The sequence below is a fragment of the Triticum aestivum genome, chromosome 3B (genome assembly GCF_018294505.1).
Source record: "Triticum aestivum cultivar Chinese Spring chromosome 3B, IWGSC CS RefSeq v2.1, whole genome shotgun sequence".
Classification (NCBI taxonomy): domain Eukaryota; kingdom Viridiplantae; phylum Streptophyta; class Magnoliopsida; order Poales; family Poaceae; genus Triticum; species Triticum aestivum.
This window is the reverse complement of record NC_057801.1, coordinates 54,521,734-54,541,815: the sequence shown is the minus strand read 5'-3', so window position 1 is coordinate 54,541,815 and position 20,082 is coordinate 54,521,734. Positions and strand designations below refer to the sequence as shown.

The 20,082-nt window shown below is 44.2% G+C and overlaps 1 non-coding gene and 1 pseudogene across 1 annotated transcript; one reads left to right on the top strand and one right to left on the bottom strand.

Annotated features, from left to right (window-relative positions):
• Positions 1–3,847: 3,847 nt before the first annotated feature.
• LOC123067280 (polycomb group protein EMF2B-like) lies at positions 3,848–19,734 on the top strand (annotated as a pseudogene).
• Positions 6,137–6,217, bottom strand: TRNAL-CAG (transfer RNA leucine (anticodon CAG)). The gene has a single exon. It is a non-coding gene; the product is annotated as a tRNA-Leu (tRNA).
• Positions 19,735–20,082: the final 348 nt, after the last annotated feature.

Genomic DNA, 20,082 nt, shown 5'->3' with positions numbered 1-20,082 from the left:
AGTGAAAAGCAGAGAATGGTGTGCCTGACAAAGGATTTGAGAAGCTACTGAAAATATTGAAGAAGAAGCTTCCAAAGGATAACGAATTGCCCGATAGTACGTATGGAACAAAGAAGGTTGTATGCCCTCTAGGATTGGAGGTGTAGAAGAAACATGCATTCCCTAATGACTGCATCCTGTACCGTGGTGCGTACGAGGATTGGAACGCATGCCCGGTATGCGGTGCATTGCAGTATAAGATCAGACGAGATGACCCTGGTGATTTTGACGGTGAGCGCCCCCGGAAGAGGGTTCCTGCCAAGGTGATGTAGTATGCTCCTATAATACCACAGTTGAAACGCCTGTTCAGAAACAAAGAGCATGCCAAGTTGATGCGATGGCACAGTGAGGACCGTAAGAAAGACGGGAAGTTGAGAGCACCCGCTGGCGGGTCGCAGTGGAGAAAAATCGAGAGAAAGTACCGGGCTGAGTTTGCAAGTGACCCAGGAACGTATGGTTTGGTTTAAGCGAATTGGCATTAATCCTTTCGGGGAGAAGAGCAGCAATCACAACACCTGGCTCGTGACTCTATGTATGTATAACCTTCCTCCTTGGATGTGCATGAAGCGGAAGTTCATTATGATCTCGGTTCTCATCTAAGGCCCTAAGCAACCCAGCAACGACATTGATGTGTACCTAAGGCCATTAGTTGAATAACTTTTATAGCTGTAGAATGGAAACGGTGTACGTATGTGGGATGAGCACAAACAGGAGGAATTTAACCTGCATGTGTTACTGTTTGTAACCATCAACGATTGGCCTGCTCTCAGTAACCTTTCAAGACAGACAAGTAAGGGATACCACACATGCACGCACTGTTTAGCTGACACCGAAAGTATATGTCTAGAAAATGCAGGAAGAATGTGTACCTGGGCCATCGTCGATTTCTTTCGACCAACCATCAATGTCGAAAGAAAGGCAAGCATTACAAAGGCGAGGCAGATCACCGGAAGAAGCCCGCCATGCATACCTGTGAACACGTACTTGCTATGGTCAATGATTTACACGTAATCTTTGGAATGGGTCCCGGCAGACTATCTGTTCCAAATGACGCTGAGGGACGCGCACCCATGTGGAAGAAGAAATCTATATTTTGGGACCTACCCTACTGGAAAGACCTAGAGGTCCGCTCTTCAATCGCCGTGATGCACATGACGAAGAACCTTTGCGTGAACCTGCTAGGCTTTTTGGGCGTGTATGGGAAGACAAAAGATACACCGGAGGCACGGGAGGACCTGCAACATTTGCACGAAAAAGACGGCATGCCTCCAAAGCAGTATGAAGGTCTTGCCAGAAATCATACCAAGGCTAAGGAGTGATGTGGCGCAATGTCTTGTCAGTTCGAGCTGGTGTTCCCACCATCCTTCTTCAATATCATGATGCACGTCCTAGTTCATCTAGTCGACGAGATTGTCATTCTGGACCTCGTATTTCTACACAATATGTTCCCCTTTGAGATGTTCATGGGAGTCTTAAAGAAATATGTCCGTAACCGCGCTAGGCCAGAAGGAAGAATCTCCATGGGCCATCAAAGAGAGGACGTCATTGTATTTTGTGTTGACTTCATTCCTGGCCTTAATAAGATTGGACTCCCTAAATCGCGGTATGAGGGGAGACTGACTGGAAAGGCACGCTTGGAGGGAACTCAATAATATGCAGGGACGGGCATTCTTGGTCTCGAGCACAGTACACAGTTCTACAGAACTCTACCTTGGTGACCTCGTATGTCGATGAACACAAGAACAGTCTGCGCTCCAAACACCCAGAGCAGTGTGACGACTGGATTACATATGAACACATCAGGACTTTCGGCAGTTGGTTGGAAACATGTCTCAGAGGTGACAACACTGTTTGTGATGAGCTGTACTCGTTGTCCAGGGGACCATCTTCGACTGTATTGACTTACAAAGGATACGAGATAAATGGGAATACATTTTACACGATCACCAAAGATCAAAAGAGCACCAACCAAAACAGCGGTGTCCGCTTTGATGCAGTAACCAAGAGGGGAAAGGACACATATTATGGTTACATAGTGGACATATGAGAACTTGACTACGGACATGATTTTAAGGTCCCTTAGTTTAAGTGCAAATGGGTTAGTCTGTCAGGAGGCGGGGTACAGGTAGACCCACAGTACAGAATGACAACAGTGGATCTGAACAATCTTGGGTACACAGACGAACTGTTCGTCCTAGCCAATGATGTGGCACATGTTTTCTATGTGAAGGACATGTCTACCAAACCGAGAAAAAGAAAAGATAAGGAAGCGAACACATCATACGCTGAGTCAAAGCGCCACATAGTTCTTTCATGAAAAAGAGACATCGTGGGAGTGGAGGGCAAGACAGACATATCCGAAGATTATGAAAAGTTTCATGAAATTCCTCCCTTCAAAGTCAAGGCTGACCCAAGCACCTTGTTAACGAAGATTATCCATGATGACGGCGCAATAAGCAAAGGAAAAAAGCGAAGAAAAAGTGAATACTTTCTCTCCACGACTATTATGATGATGCCTTTGATCTAGAATATCACTGCAATTACATGTGAAGAAATGAAATGGCTGTTGTAAATGACAAGTTTTCATCCGAAACCCTGATACCTCGAAATAAATAGTCCGTTTTATAAACGAAGTGCATCCAGTTTTTGTTGTAACCCTCTCAACTTTTAGCACATGCTATGTAGGTGAAATGATGATGCCATGCCAACTTTCAACCTTTTCCGAGTTCATTTGAAATGCTTTTCAATTTCAGGGTCATTTAGCTTAAAGAATGAACTAATATAAAAAGGAATGAACTGGACAACTTTTATGAAACTCTAATAGAAAAAATAGTAAACTAAAAGAATAAACTAGAAAACTTTAATGAAACTCTAATAGAAAAAGAATGAACTAGAAAACTTTAATGAAACTCTAATAGCTAAAGGAATCAACCAAAAAGCTTTTATAAACCTCTAATATTATTGAAACTAAAATTATATAAAATTTATGCAACTAAAATTATGAAAGTATTTTCTGTTCAACACATTAAAAGAAAAAAGAATTTTCATAAAATAAATAAAAAAGAAAAAATAAAAATAAATAAATAAGTAGAAACAAAATAAAATAAATAAGTAGAAACAAAATAAACTTTAATAAATAAGTAGAAACAAAATAAACTTTAATACAGTAAAATAAATGAGCTTTAATAAAATAAATAAAAATAGCAAGAGTAAGTAGAAACAAAATAAAATTAATAAAGCAAAAAAAAGTGCCACTTGCTGGGCCACCACGGCCTGAATACGACTAGAAACCCAATCATGGGCCAGGATTCAGGCCCGCAGCAGGCCCAGTAGGCCCACAGGCACACAGTGACAGGTTAGGCCCGAATGCCTGCAATTGAGAGGAGCTCGAGAGGGTGGGCACAGCAGCGCTTATGAACCACTCTCGAGCTCTCTCAACTAGCGAGGTGGGACTAAACTTTGGCCGCGACGCGGGCAGCACAGGGCCTTTGGTCCCGGTTGGTGCCACCAACCGGGACCAAAGGCCTCTGCTTCCCGCCCTTTGGGCTGCTGAAAAGAGACCTTTAGTCCCGGTCGGTGGCACCAACCGGGACTAAAGGGGGGCATTCGTCTCGGTTGGTGCCACGAACCGCGAACAATGCTCAATGTATATAAGCAACACTTGCGAATTTTTTTAGTTTCGTCTCTGCAGTTGCCCCGCCCCGTCGACGCCGTGGCCGCCCCCGTCGCCGCCCGCGCCCCGCACCGTCACCACCCAGCGCCGCCCCGACGCCGTCGCCGTGCGCCACCCCGCGCTGTCACCGTCCCGATGCCGTCGCCGTCACCTCCCCGCGCCGCCCCGACGCCTTCGTCGCTCCCGTCGCCGCCCGCACCCCGCACCGCCCCGATGCCGTCGCCGCGCACCATCACCGTCCCGACGCCGTCACCTCCCCGCGCCGCCCCGACGCCGTCGCCGCCCCGCGTCGCCCCGACGTTGTCGCCGGCCCGACCACTCTCGCTTGGTGAGCTCAAACTCCCACTGTCGAGGAGTTTCCTGTGTTTATTTTAGTACTTACGATCTGATCCGATGCACTCTGTTTGAGTATGACATAGACAAAATCGGATCGTGTGCTTAGAAAAAGAGAATAAGGAAAAGAGAAACCTTAATGGCGGCAGCCACATCGAAACTAGATGATACACTGTATGTTGTTACGTAAGCTTTATTGTGTTTGATTATTATATGATTGTAAAATATTTATTAAATATAAATAGCTTAATATAATAAAAAATCCCATGCATATTTGCACGATGATATTGGTCTTGTCCATGTATGTTGCATGCTGAGGTGACATACTTACATGTTATAAGTAAAATAGTTTAGTGTGGCTAATTATTTAGATATAGAAGATGTCATTATTTTTTCTAAGCCAATATTGAAGATGATGTGGTACTGTGTTCCCTTCTCCAACCTCGAGCCAACCCTACCTTCACAGCTATCCTTCCCATCGTCGCCTCCAGTCCAGTGGCAATGCTGCAATGGCCCTTGCCTCTCTTCCTCACCCCCTCTCCCCCGAGATCCGGACCCTCCCTTTCCCGGCGAGCTCGCCAAGTTCGCATGCTCTTAATTTCTAATTTCACGGAGCACTCTAGCTCACAGGGCCGGCCCTGGGGCATGGGCGGTGGGGCGGCGGCCCAGGGCCCAGGCGGGAGGGGGCCCCATGATGTAGTACATATACATACTAATGCCCAGCAAAAAAATGGTAAGAAAACGAGATAGGCTAGGGCGCGAGGCCCATGCGATCGATTATGAAGCGTTACGCTAGCGCCAGTGATCGGTACCGGCTACTCATTTTCTTTTCCTTTGTCTGGAGTCTGGAGGTTGGTCTCTAATCTCTTCGTCCTGCCTGCCGCTTGGCGCTCGGCGCCTTGCCGTCTTGGCCGCCGCCGGCTTGCCGCTGCACGCGCCGCGTAGCAGTCCGGTAACCCAAAGTCTGCAACGAGCCAACGAGGTAATCCATGATCCATTCCATCCGTCAGTTTCTTCAGCCCGTATATGTATCCATTATCCATCCATGTTCCTGATGACCTGATCCATCCCCCCAGATCCCAATTTGACAATTTCAATAGTATGTACGTATTCAACTATCCACATGTATGTCTAGGGTTCCAATCATCCGATTATAAATTCTTAATTCTTTGTACCCTCTTTTCTTCATGATTTTAGGACATTATCCTGTCATGTTGCCTAAGAAGAAGCAATTGTTGGTGCTGAAAAAAGGAGAAGAAAGAAAGAAAGTATTATTGCATCAAGAAACGTCCGAAGAAAGTTTTTTGAACCACTAAAGTATTATTGGTGTCGATGGAGTCAGTTGAATTTGGTTCTTATTTGAGGTAATCATGGCATGTTAGTTTTATTTTGCCATCTTTTTAGTATTATTGTTGTCGATGGAGTCGGTTCGAATTTAGTTATTATTGTTGTCGATGGAGTTAGTTGAATTATTATAGTCAAATTTGGTTGAAATTTATATAGGGGCCCATGTCACCGAGTTCGCTTAGGGCCTTCCAAAACACAGGGCCGGCCCTGCTAGTTCACTTGTACTACTGTAATCCCCTCGAAAAGAAAAACTTGTACTACTGAAAGTAATTCTGGGAATTCAGCACGATGCGCTCCTGGAAACTGTTTGGGACTTGGGAGCTGATGCATTTCTAATTTGTGATTTGTTTTTCCGCTGACAGCTTGTTGGCACGTGAACCTGTGGCTTGTTAATTGGGAGTCCATGTGTAATGTTTCTCTGCACATTGGGTTCAGATGCTTTATGGTGCAGTCTGGATTATTATTTTTTGTCTGCCGATCTCATCTCAACGTGAACTAACGTAGCCTTCATTTTTATTTATAGAAAGAATATAAAAATTGATCAAGCTATGAGTATACGCAACTCCATTGGACTCTGATTTGTTTATCAGTGCAACACACAGACTTTGGTTGGTTCGCGTCATACCCTATAAGCTAAGCTACTCCATTTGACCGTGTGTTCAGCAGCTTATGTCCTACACCTGTGGGGACGTAAAGTTAGAAGACCGATGGACTATTTAAACAAGAAAATGAAGAGAAAAAAAATGTCAAGAGTGGGATTTGAACCCACGCCCTTTCGGACCAGTACCTGAAACTGGCGCCTTAGACCAACTCGGCCATCTTGACATTTGTTGGCAACGTCGACAAGAAACTATATAAGCTAGGCCTCAAACTCACGAATGCCACTATGTTTTCGTTTTACTGTTCATCTGATGTGGTTGAGTTATTAGCTCAGGTAAGGTTGCACAGTGAATGCAAAGATGTATACGTAATTTAGCAATTCCTTAGCATCATCCACAATCTTAAGGGGCCGGCAGTGTATCCTTCTCAAGCTTGGCATCGCCAGGTTTCGACTCCGGTCTTGGTCCCATCTTCCGCGCCTCCACTTTGTGGCCTGTTGGGGACGGGAGCTCCTTTCGGTCCCGGACCGATCACTGGATCGGTGGGAAGTCAAACCCTGAGATCACACTCTTCTCACTTACTCCCTCCATTTCTTTTTAGTTTGCATATAAGATTTGATCAAACTCAAACTTTGTAAAGTTTGACTGGCTTTGTAGGAAAAGATATCAACATTAACGCTATGAAATCGATATTATTTGATGCATGATGAAATTATTTTTCATAACATATAGCTTTAGTATTGTAGATGTTGATATGTTTTTCTATAAAATTATTCAAACTTTAAAAGTTTGATTTTGACCAAATCTTATATGCAGACTAAAAAGAAACGGAGGAAGCTCTGCTTGTTCCACGTGGGCTTGCATTGTTGTTAGTGATTCGAAGGCATTCATGGTGACCTTGGTACTGCGGCCATGGTCCGACCTATGACACCATCTTCGGCCTTCCTCACTCTCTCTTTCTCACACACACAGAGCTCTGCCGCCGGTGGATGGATTCCGGTCAATACGCCACCAAGTCTTGTGGTGCGGCACTTTTCTTTAGCTCTGTCGCGAATCCCCACCGACGTCTCACCTGGAAAACATGGGTGTTGTTGCACACTGCTTGCACATCAAGATTTTCCTCTGGCTCTCCCTCCAGAATAGGTGTTGGACGGCCGACCGCTTGGCTCGACGAGGTCTGCCGCGTGCGGACTACTGTGCCCTTTGGGACCATGAGCTAGAGAGCGTGCAACCTCTGTTGGTTGGATGCTCTTTCTTCAGGTAGCTATGACACGAAGTCTTCTCATGGTGCAGATCCACTATTGTTGTGCCTAGCCAAGACTTCCCCCTTCAGGCTGTGGTGGGCGGGCTCCCTTCACCAGACGTCGGATGTCCTTTGCAAGGTAAGCGCCTCCATCGTGGTGCTCACGGCCTGCTAGCTTTGCAAGCACAGGAACAAGTACAACTTCCATGACAAGCACCCTTTGTGAGGCACCTGATCCTAACCATTCAAGAGGATGTGCATCTTTGGGAAGCCAAGGGTTCAGATACCATCCTACCACCGAGCAGGTAGCTATCCTTTTTTGGGGCCGAGCATCCCCTTTTGTTCTGCTCATGTGATCACATCATGTTGTCTTCTGTGTACGTGGATGTGTGTATTTGCCTGCCTATGTTTTCTCATACTATCAACATACACAAGTTCTGCATATTCGCGGGCGAGCGTCGGGTCAGGCAAGACGATGAACAAGGTGGGTGGGCTCCAGTGGATCCAGAGGATGAACACCATCCCCTCATCGATGTGTGTCGTGTTGGCCTCGACCCTCAATGCTTCTCTGCCAGTAATGGAATGTGGAACGGGCGGTGCAGTGCCGCCTTTGTGAGAACGTCGCCCATGTTGTGGATCTTGCCACCTATAGATGTTGTCCCATCTCCTCTTCAGGTGGCGGTCGATGAAAGACAAGGCATTGCGGATTGATAGGAGGAAAAAACAAACACAAAACTATTATAGGATGACCAAAAGGCTATATAGATAGATGAAGCAAATCAAAAGGTATAGTTAACGCACACGGCACATCCACTACCATCTTGCATTAATGGCGGCAGAAGAAGGAAGTAAACGTATGAACTAGGAGCCCCATTACCATGGATACAACGCTGCTAGCAGATGATGCGGTTCGGTGCGGAAACATCACCGTGGGCACTCGTCGGGCCGGGAGAATCTTAGAAGCAGTCACAGGGCTGTGTCACTCTACGGTTATGTGGTGTGAGGCCCACGGCGTGTTGGACTGGTTCACTATAGGGCCTCTGGATCAGTTTGTAGAGTAATAACGATGATAAGTTGGGCCAGTCAGCTAACGTCTAATGTGAAATGACGCGAATAAGGAAAGAAACGCCTTGGGAAAAAACATATGCTTCTGGTACGTTCACGATTACGATCGGACGGCTCAAATTCTCACATCAACGTGGAGGCTCGGAAAAGCAGATCCTTCCGATGCGTCCACGATTATGATCGGACGGCTCAAAGTCTCGAATCGACGTGGAGGTTCGGAAAAGCAAATGCTTTCGATATGTTCACTATTATGATCGGACGGCTCAAAGTCTCGAATCGACGCGGAGGCTCGGAGGTAGTTGATAAATTAAAGAGGAAAAGGAAAACCTAATTTTTTTTTCGTCTGGTGCTCCCTTCCGGCCCAATGCGGCTCTAAATCTCTCTCCGCCGTCGGGCTGTCGCCGACCCCTCACGACCAGAAGTTGCCGCCACTGACGCGCCTTGACGCTGCCGCCATCGCCGTCCCTGCTCTCTCCACCCCGTCCGCGAGCTTCGACATCGGTCTTTGAGGTATGACCGTGATTTCTGTCATCCAGTGATTATTATCTCTCAAATCGAACTCTAACTAATTTTAACCTCTACAAATTTCTGGTGTGCCGGCGCACCATCTAGACCAGTCCCCGCCGGTTGATGCCCCTTGTTAAATCCGCCAGTCCGCGACCCTGAGGCGCTCGACCCTGACCCTGGCCTACCTTTACCTGCCCGGGACGCAGCGTACGCCCTCCCCCCCCCCCCCCCCCCCCCCCCCCCCCCGGGTGCTGTGCTTATGCTATACTCGTGCTACTTGTTACTTGAGTTGTGTCGAATTTGCCGGGTCAGGTCTGTGTGGGCAACCCAGGAGAAAAAAAAATAGGTACAATGTTCAGAGCTTACCTTGGTTGCATTTGGAGATTAATAAATGAGTATTGTCTATTGACTCATCCCTGGTTGGTACTATGTCGGCTGGTTGCACCTGGAAACTAGTAATTGGCCATTTTTATTTCTAAGAATTAATCACTCAAAATCTGTGTGGCCCACCATGGTTGTATCTGTTGTTGGGGTCGTAGTTCCTGACGTCACACTGTCCGGGAACTCCCTTCCCAGGGGCGTCGTGTCGTACGTCATGTTACCCGGGAACTCCCTTCCCGGGGATGACTTATTCGACATCACACTACCCGGGAACTCCCTTCCCGGGGTCGTTGTGCCGGATGTCGCACTGCCCGGGAACTCCCTTCCCGGGGTTGATGTGCTGGCGTCACACTAACTGGAGTAGCTCCTCTCAGGGTGCTACGCTCTTCCCATCAAACTTGCTTGTCGGGTCTCCCCCGACGGCCGTGAGTCGTGCCTCCCGCACAGACACAATGTACCCCGAGTGTCGTGCCTCCCACACGGACTCGATGGACCCCGAGCGCGTCGGGGTCGCGGCATGGCCTACTAGAGAGCGTCGCGCCTCCTGCACGACCTCGTTAGTCGCCATAGTCACGGTCGAGGCCTTGTCGCCCCATGACCGTCTCTTCATTGTCTCCCGGTTGAGGCTTGTCGAAGAGTGCCGTGTCGCCCACACGGGCTTATAGAACCCCGAGAACCTGGTTGTCGGGGTGTGGCAGACCTGAGAGTGTCGTGCCTCTCACACGGGCTCACTGGTCGCCAACATCATGGTCGGACGTGGCCCACCAGATGTGTCGTTGCTGTGCCTCCTGACACGGGCTTGTCGGGTCCCGAGGATGTCGGGTACGCCTTTGCCGTGCCAACTTGCACGGGCTTGACCAGTGTCGCAGGGGGCGTGGTTGCCGGGGTGCGGCTCCCCCACACCCGGGTCTTCATCTCCTCCCAATCGTAGTCTCCCGAGAATGTTGTTGTCGGGGAGAGCGCTACCGATGTCCAGAGGGGATTACTTGAAGAGCTCTGTGCCTGGTGCTGCACCCTTCTGCAAGGCTTCGATGCTTGTCGGGACCATAGTCTCCGGAGGCGCTAGGCCCTCCTGCATGTTCTCGATGCAAGCCATCATCATTGCTGGCCCACTGTCCTCTTCAGCCTCCACGAGATTTGATGCGACTGCAGCATCCTCGTCAGCTATCCTCTTGCGGCATTCACGGGCCCAGTGGCCCTTGATGCTGCAATATCGACACTTGTCTCGGTCGTCGTTCCCGACACCTTGTCAGGCTCCGCCCTGGGTGCGACCGCCACCTCTACCGGTGCCGCCTCCGCTGCTCGGGGCACCTCCACCACGTCCTTGATGCTTCCTCGCCTCCCACTTCTTCGAGAATAGGAATTGTCCGCCGCCGAAGCTCTCGTGACCGTCATCAAGGCGGTCCTCGACCACCCGCAACCGGCTCGTGAGCTCCTCGATGGAGAGCTCGATCAGGTCAAGCAAAGTCTCGATGGAGACCGCCACCTGAGCGAAGCGAGGTGGCACAACGCGGAGAAATTTCCGCACGACTCTCACGTCGTCCATGGTGTCGCCGAGCTCGCGGAGCTGTGACGCAAGGCTGGAGATCCGCATGGCGAAGTCGTCCACGAGCTCGCCCTCCTTGAAGGCGATGTTCTCGAAGTCCGCCCGCAGCTTCTGGTCATGTCTATGTGGGCAACCCAGGACAAAAAGAAATTAGGTACAATGTTAGAATCGCAGCTGGATACTGCACTGTGGTCTCTGTGTGTGTCGGATGCTTTGTGGGATAGTGAAGTTCTTTTCACTGTAAGTGGCTACTTCCAAGAATTAATGTGTGATATATTCAGAGCTTACCTTGGTTGCATTTGGAAATTAATAAATGAGTTTTGTCTATTGACTCATCCCTGGCTGGTTGCACCTGGAAACTAGTAATTGGCCATTTTTATTTCTAAGAATTAATCACTGGAAATCTGTGTGGCCCACCTTGGTTGTATCCAGATTCTGAAAAGTACTCCCTCCATTCCATAATGTAGTGCCTATAGATTTTTACAAAAGTCAAACATTACAAACTTTGACCATATTTATATAGAAAAGTAGGTACATCTAGAATATCAAATGCACATCATTGGATACATCATGAGTTATATTTTTAGAATGTATATGTTTAATATTATAGATGTATATTATTTTCTCAATACGCTTGGTCAAACTTGACAATATTTGACTTTCACAAAAATCTATAGGCACTACATTGTGGAATGGAGGGAGTAGCTTATATAGTTGTTCTGTAACTGTTCAGCTGCTTTGCAGATATGCGCTCATGTATATATGGTAGATGGTTTTGTTGATCTTAATAGTGAGATGAGATGAATGTATCTTCTTCTTTTGATGTTGGTGCTGCATACATGCAGGGATGCTAGGTGTGAATTCAGTTACCCTCAGTCTGCAGACCAGATGCGCCAGAAACAGCTGAGAGCTCGATTATCTCCAGATGAGCAGCTTGCTGCTGAAGAAAGTTTCGCGTTGTACTGCAAGCCAGTTGAGCTATACAATATCATTCAGCGGCGAGCCATTAGAAATGTAAGTTCCATCTTAATTTTGCAGCTTCATTTGACATGAATCACATGTGTTTATCACATAACCATCATGTGGAAGTGATTTGAGATACCAATGATCTCTCACTGACTTTTACAGCCCGCTTTTCTGCAAATATGCCTTCATTACAAGATACATGCAAGCCGAAAAAAGAGGTACACACTTTGACTCTATTGCAGAACATGCTGACACTCAGAATTGTTGTGATCCAAATCCGATATGTCGAGAAAAAGAAAGGACTGTCCTGTTTCAAAACGTATTTTCTTTTTTACATAGCGGACACTTCACTATTTTTTATTTGCGAATTGCAGAGACTTCACTATTATGTACTTTGCTGATTCCTTTAGCTCTCTTGGAACCGCGTACATAAGGTTGTTACGATTAGAGTTGAATCAAATTGGAAATGCTTTGAACACAGTAGTAGATCCTACTCCACCCAATAATTTGAAGAACGTAGTATGATTTTTTTTCATTATTCTTAATGCTTATTTAGTCATTTGAAAACTAATTGGATTGATAATTTCCCTTCCGAATGCCATTGCCTAGGTTGGCTATGCAACAGTTAGCACATACATGATCATAAAAAGTAGAAAAGAAATGCATAAGATGTTGATAAACTTGGCAAGTGGAAACACTTAGGCATGCCACCTTGCAAATCATGCATCTTCGTCCCTTAATTTGGCAAAGCGGATCAATTTTAGTCCAATCGAACCGGGGTATGGCAGGCAAAAGAACGGCATGCTGGCGGTGACATGGCATGACTGGGATCTTGCCGGGGGTTTTCCTACATGCGATGCACATGAGTGAGGCGCTCTGTGTTAGGGTTAGGATATTTTTCCAGACAGGTCATATCGGAGGGGTCACACACTCACGCACAGTGTGATCCTAGCATGAGCATTACATTAGACCCATCTTCTAAAGTACAATTTTGTGGACTGAAATGGATATCATTAGACTCATCTTCTAAAGCACAAATTTGTGGTTATGTTTTTGTAGCACAATTGTTACATAGTAATAGTTTAATTCCTGGGCAAATATTTATTCTACTCAAACTTAATAAGCCTGGTATTTGAAACAGAGGTGGTACTATATATTGTATTACACATTTGGTACATTTGTGATCTATGGAACTTTAGTGTGTGTACTATACACATGATATTTATTCAAATATGGCTCTTGGTATTCGCAAAAAAAGTATGGTTCTTCGTAGAGCAAAGTGAAGTACTTTAGTTTACGGTGTGCCCGGGCTTTAACAATCCGCTAGCTTTTCTTGGCCCTCGACAAATTCGTCAGCCCAACAGCTCGAAACCACCACCCTCCCGCTCTGGCAAGCTGTCAAGAGAGTTTTGATAGCCGCATGTGATGGCAAGCACCACTCCTAGGCCCGCCTCAGCTCTCTGTGTAGGAATTTGAGAGCGATGGTGGCCTTAGGCTCCGTTCGAGATTCTCAGCGGCTTGTGCCTCCTCCCACCAGAGAATGACTGCGGCCTGCCGCTGTGGCCCTGGGTGGTGCTCCTCCACAGATCAAGGGGGTGAGGTACGAGGGTGCGAGAGACATGGCAGTGAGATAAGCTCATTTTATTTGTATTTTTATCGCTAATAGACGAGGAACCATGTGATTCCACTGATTTGGAGGAATCTGTTGGTTTGGCATCGGAGGGGTATATCCACTTGTGGGGAATCACTCCATTCCAGTTTCTTTTCAAACCAAACACAAGAACCAGTGTCAGGTGCAGAACCAACCCGTGACATTCCAACCCATGCCCCAAAACCAAACACACCCTCGCATAGTTCAAAAAAGCGCTAGGCGTTAATTATGCGTTTTGCCACCGCCTTGCACTTTATTGACCAAAGTGCATGCTTATATGCAGTTATGCACAGATTAAGCGTAGTTATGCGCAATGCGTTTTGCCAACGCCTAGAGCCTAGGCGCGCTTAAGCGCGCCTTTTTTATCTATGCACCCTAGTAGAAGCTGAAATGGTAGCTTGGCCAAACAAGGCCCAAGTCATTAAGTTCTCAGGTGTAATGTCTGTTAAACTATGTACTAGCCACTTTTGGATTTAATTGTCTAGTCATCATGTAAATACTGATCAGTGCTTGTGCTACGGATGTAGGATTCAGATAACGGTATCACTATCTCGAAGTACAAATACTAAGTTGCCAGAACAGAATATCTTTCCTCTTTATGTCCTGTTGGCTACACCTACCAGTAATATTTCGCTTGAAGGGGTAAGTCTGCCTTTTTTTAGTTCCACACATGCAACATTTTGTACCAAATGATCTCTTATCTCACTAATGCATAATGTTTTGCAGCATTCTCCGATATATCGATTCAGTCGGGCTTGTTTGCTTACAGCTTTTAGTGAATTTGGTAATAAAGATCGCACCAACGCTACATTCATAACTCCAGACATCAAGAATTTATCAACCTCCCGACCTTGCAACCTTAACATTATCCTTATCAGTCGTGGTATGATGTGCGTCATATGTGATGCTTATGGTTTTACATTTCTTCACCACCATCACATTTGGTTCCCTTTTTAGTTTCGGAAGGGCAAGTTGGGGAAAATCTTGGTGAAAATAACTGCTCTGTGGACCATGTGGAAGGCTCTGCTCTCCAAAGTAAGTTTGTGGTTGTTATTTTGTGAAAAAATACTAAACAATTACTAGAATTAGCGCATCCTTACCGTTGTTTAACACAATATGTTAAAACTTACTCCCTCCATAGACTAATATAAGAGCGTTTATAGATCACTAAAGTAGTGATCTAAACACTCTTATATTAGCTTACAGAGGTGGTAGCAAGTAAGACATTTAGATAGCCACACAAAATGAGTGCCACACAAAATATGTGCCACACAGGTTGAGCTACCACTAGCCAGTTACTGTTGCTTATCATGTGGTGGAAGATACAATTGTATTCTCAAATGCCCAATTCTTGACAAGAATGAAGACCAGTGATCAAACTATGTTCATCTCCCAGTATGCTAAGCTAGTTCATGCCCAATATTCTTGGCCAATCCAATCCAACCTTTGGAACCACCTATCTCACAGCTAACAACAACTTACCAGACCTTCTCTTGCATGGAAGATTAGTATTACAGTCGTTGGAAACCAAAAATAGTTAACAAACATTCCTTTAATCCATGGATAACTACTTAACAAAGTGTAGGTGAGCAAGATCTGGCGTGGTTTACCGCCTTTACTGTGGTTAGGAGAATCAAATGAAAAGTATCCTTAAACATTGCATTATCTATTTTTGACAAGGGGCTACTAGGCCATGTATGCCATTAGTTTAGATTATTTTATCTCCTTTTATGGTATAGTTATTGTCAGTCACCCATACTGGCTAGTATAGCTAGCACATGTGCCTTCTGAAATGAAGTGTAAATAACACATTGAATCTCAGAAACCACTTATGATTTGTAGTGTTGTTGAGTGTAGTTATTTACTATCATGTATGTGATGCATTTTGTCAGAGCTTGAAGGGAAATGTTTCTAGGGTAAAATACCTATTGATCTACTTGGTTCGTCTTTGGAGAACTGTGTAACTTTAAATTTGGGACATACAGTGGAGTTGGCTTCTGAAGTTAGTATGAGCCCAAGTTTCTTAGAGGTATGCCAATTCAACTTGCTCATGGTTTTAAGCTTTAGTGTTCCTATTGTATGCACTGCAAATTTTCTGTAGTATTTAACCATTGGATGGACGAAGCAAAATCCTTTTGCAACACTAGAATCATGTTTCAACTAAATAAATTACCTTATCCACCTGTACATTAAATAATGATGATCTACCCCATGTACCTTCTGCTATCTAGAAGGTTGTAGTGCTTGCAATTAATTAGCACATCCCATCCAGAAGTTCAGATGGAAAATTATCAAATTAGTAGTGCAATTTGCATCAAGATAACTGAACATATTATAAGATGAACATTAACAGTAAAGGTTGAAATTGTAGTTTATGGAAATTCCAGTGATTCTGCAAATGTGTTTCATTTAGTTCATTCGCTATCTTTTTTGGTTTTAATAGAAAATTGTTAAATCAAGAGAGAGAATATGCAGTGTAGTGGAAACTACTTTCCAATCTTAGGGGTTGTTTGGTTCCCAGTCACAACTTGCCATGCTTAACCATAGGCAAGCCACAGTTTTTTGAGGTACATACTTGTTTTTTTGCCACACATAACTACCTATATGGCCTATGTGTCATAGACACAATGTTTTGCATAACTTGCCATACATTACCATAGGAGCCACAGTTTTTTGAGGTACATACTCTTTTTTTGCCACACACTTAACTACCTATATGGCCCATGTGTCATAGACACAATATTTTGCGCAACTTGCCACGCTTAACCGTAGGCAAGCCACAGTTTTTTGAGGTACATGCTCGTTTTTACCACACACTTAACTACCTATATGGCCCATGTGTCATAGACACAATCTTTTGCCACACTTGTGGCTTTAATTTTGTTAGCCACTCTTTTGTGGTAAGACACACATTGCTTAAGCAAAGTTAGCCTTGAACCAAAGATGCCCGTACTTGACTCTATATGTTGATCTACTTGCCTTTCCTTTTGTTATATATGCAGCCGAAATTTATGGAGCAGGACAGTTGCTTGACATTTTGCTCTCATAAGGTTGATGCTACGGTAAGTTTATCCCAATTACTTTATTTTTTATCTAATAATTGTTTCCGCATTTAAGTGATAAGTATTTTCTATATAGGATGGCAGCACCTTACTGCAGTATGTTCGGTTATTTATTTCCTTAGCTTCTATGTGATTTTTATTATTGTTGTAGGGTTCATATCAACTCCAAGTAGGCATATCTACTCAAGAAGCTGGTGCAAAAGACATGTCTGAATCTCCATATAGTAGTTACTCATACAGTGGTGTCCCACCTTCATCATTACCACATATCATAAGGTAACACTACTACATGTATTTGCATATCTATAGCGCTATTTATTGTAATAGAGTCGTTAGTAACTGCATTCGCTTTCTTGGAACGCTTAGTTCGAAGATATCTATTTTGACTTTTTGACAGGGTTTTGTAGATGGCCACTATTTTGCAGTCAGCGCAGCTGAGCTTGCTGCTTGGTGAGAACATTTTATGTGTGTGTGGATGGCATGTACCAAATGTGGCAACACCAACATGGACAGGCTGTTAAATGTTCTGTTTCATAGTTGAGGGTGAAAACTGGACATCTGTGACAGTTGAGCGGGCTACGATGGATATGTTCGTTGTTAGGTGTTGTTTTAGAATGCATGGAGTCTATCTTTTAAATTGGGTGCTAATATACACAAATATATACTGATTTGTCATGTTCAAATAATAGTTCTAGATTTTCCATAGAAAATACCTTCAGATCATTATATTACTTTTAGTGGCTTTCCTGAAATATAGTTGAACAAAGTGATGGCATTGGTCATAGGGACATAATGCAAAATGAAATTAACATATTGCAAACGCAAAGAAGTTCTCAGCGCCACACAATAGATAGCGCGATGGGGGGCGATTGGTAGGTGAGCCGCAAAGGTGGCAGATATCGGGAGGGAAGTGGGCATGTGTGCGTGGGGAGAAGAGGGGGGGAATATGTCACCTTGCCCATAAATCGTTGTTGAGAGAAGAGGACGCAGAGTGAGTGAGTGCACACAAGAGAAATCATAGCATGGGTTAGGATTTCACTTACAATTAAGGTAGGAGGAAAATAAATAAGATGGAGGTTTATTAAGAGGATTATTGTGCAATTAAAGCTGAATCTGAGAAAGTCCAACTAAAATTTTGAGTCATTAGGTGAAAGTTGGATGGATGGTTCAAATTGTGTGGATTCCACAAACATGTATTGCTACCTTCTATATAGATTTAGATGTCTGAAAGGGCAGGTAAAGGAATGGAGTCAGTATATCAAATTTATGTTAGTGCCTAGTGGTGAGGTTTTGGCTACCGGCCTAGGTTTGTTCTGCTCTTGTGTGACCTTAGCCTAACCGAAGCACCTATTATCTGGCCAGGTCTTAGTGTGATACTTTGCTTTTACCTTCATCTCTACAAATGCATTTGCGTTTCAATGTGACCAATTGAGCAGATATAATTTTTCTTTCTTTGTCATGTGCTTTTCAACTTCAAGTACTAAAGCAATACTATGCAAAAGACTGAAGGTTACCCTTACACAAACATTTGCATTCATGTGTTTTTCAGTTCCGCACTTCCACTCACACTTGTTTGTATCATGTGTTTGACATTTTTCTAGGTGTTCCACATTTTCTCCTTGTACCTGACTATGTAAATTATTGAACTAGATATGTTAGATATCAGAATAAATGATTCACCAGCATTGAACTATTAAAAGATACTTTCCTTCATTGTACACATGTTGGAATAATAGCTACTTCTGTTTGATGGTGGTAATCTTGTTACTTTGTCATACTAAATGTGGTGCCATAGCTAGTAACCTAGTGGAGAACTTTACGCCGTTACGCTTTAGGTTAGCATATGATCCTGGAACTAAAGCTGGCGAGCTAATTTCGGTAATGGTAAGTATAATGGTTTAAATGTACTGATATTTTTTAACATAAGAAATGGCTTATAAATTTCTCTCTTTACAACACCAGTAATATCCGTTTGATTAATTATGAATTGTGCATTTTTTTGTTCTGAAAATCAAGTTCTGTGTCATTACCATAAACGCAAAAGTCCGATATGCTCCGTTAAAAAAGATGCAATTACTGAAAATGCTGGTGCATAAGACAGAAAGCACACACCTCATATGATCTGTAGCGCTTCAGAAGGATAGTGTAACATTGAAATTGGAAGAATAAATTTTACGAACGTGTTCATCATGGGATCGATTGTACTAGTGTACATATTGATGATTGAGTGTCGTATAGCTTCAGCCACGTTTTTTTAGTCCTTTGTTGTGAATGCTGATCATGACAAAGATCCAGTGTTAGATTCATGCAATTACCTATGGTCAGTTTACGTCACTTATTGACATTTGTTGGTAAAAAAACTTCTGGTTGGTTCGTGACTCTTGGCTCTTATTGTTTTTTTTTGTTTTTTATATTGGTTTTTTCTTACCAGTCACTGAAGATTTTGCTTGCCCCTTCTGCTTGGTAAAATGTGGAAGCTACAAGGTAAATTTTGATGCAAAGTTCCATTTGCGCTGTATTTATTCAAATCTCACTTTTCTGCTATTGGCTGGTGGATCATTTAACCTACTATAGTTAGGTAAAACCATACATTTTATTCTCACTGCACCACTAATGTCTTCATCTTCTTTGTGATGAAATTTGGATTGTGTTTGCTTTCTGCATGACCTTTCATTTTTTGGGGAACAATCTTTGTGCCCACCTGAAAGGAAGCAGGGGCGGTGCCTGGTGGGGTGCGCCCATTTCACTTTCTTATTTGCAATATGTACTTGCATAATTGACAGTTTTCTTATTCCATTAACAATATTACATGGATGATAACATACCTGCATCCTCATCGTTGTATCAGCAGATTAGTTACAGATACGAGTGCACAACATCTTAATGGACGGTTAACTTTGTTCATCAGAACCCATAACTGAATTGCAATCATCTGAACATGGAGACTTGCAGTCTAACCATAGTGCCTCCTCTTTGATTCAAAGATGTAAGCATAGGCAATGACAGCAACCGCAACTGTGAAGACAGTGATAGTTCTTATGACAGCCCTCTTGGCTCTGTCTCTGCATATCCACGCCAGTAAAGTAGAGCTTGGAAAGCTTCTTGTGCGACTTCACGTAGTCCCTGAAGAACGCGTCCTGCCAACGTGTCCAACAAGCTAATGAAGATGAATTCAACTCTTCTTTACCTTTGCGTATAGTTCAACTAAGGGACGGAAAGCTCGATCCTCCACGAGAAACTTGTCTGTAAGCAGCTTCATGAGTCCGTTGGAGTCCCCTTTCAGAAGCTCATTGCAGCATATACAAAAGATGAAGTCCAGTGATGTACGACTTGACAATGTTGCACTAATGACATTACAGCTATATATAATCTTTAGCCAATGTGTTGCAATCTACAACCGTGGCGATTAAGCTTACATGAAGTAGGAGTTATGAAACTTCAGAGGATCTTTTGTCCAAGTCGAATCCCGAGCTATCCATACGAGCTTTTCTCCTAAAAATGTAAAATGTAGATTAAGGGTTTAACTTATGATTGAGGAACAATGATCTGAATACGACAATAAGGTGTTGTGGCATTACCAGAGTATGTCCACCCAAGAGTGCTTCTATGTCCTTGTTGGTCAAGCCCATTCAATAGAAGAAATCCCTAAGGTGTGAAGCACCTGGTCATG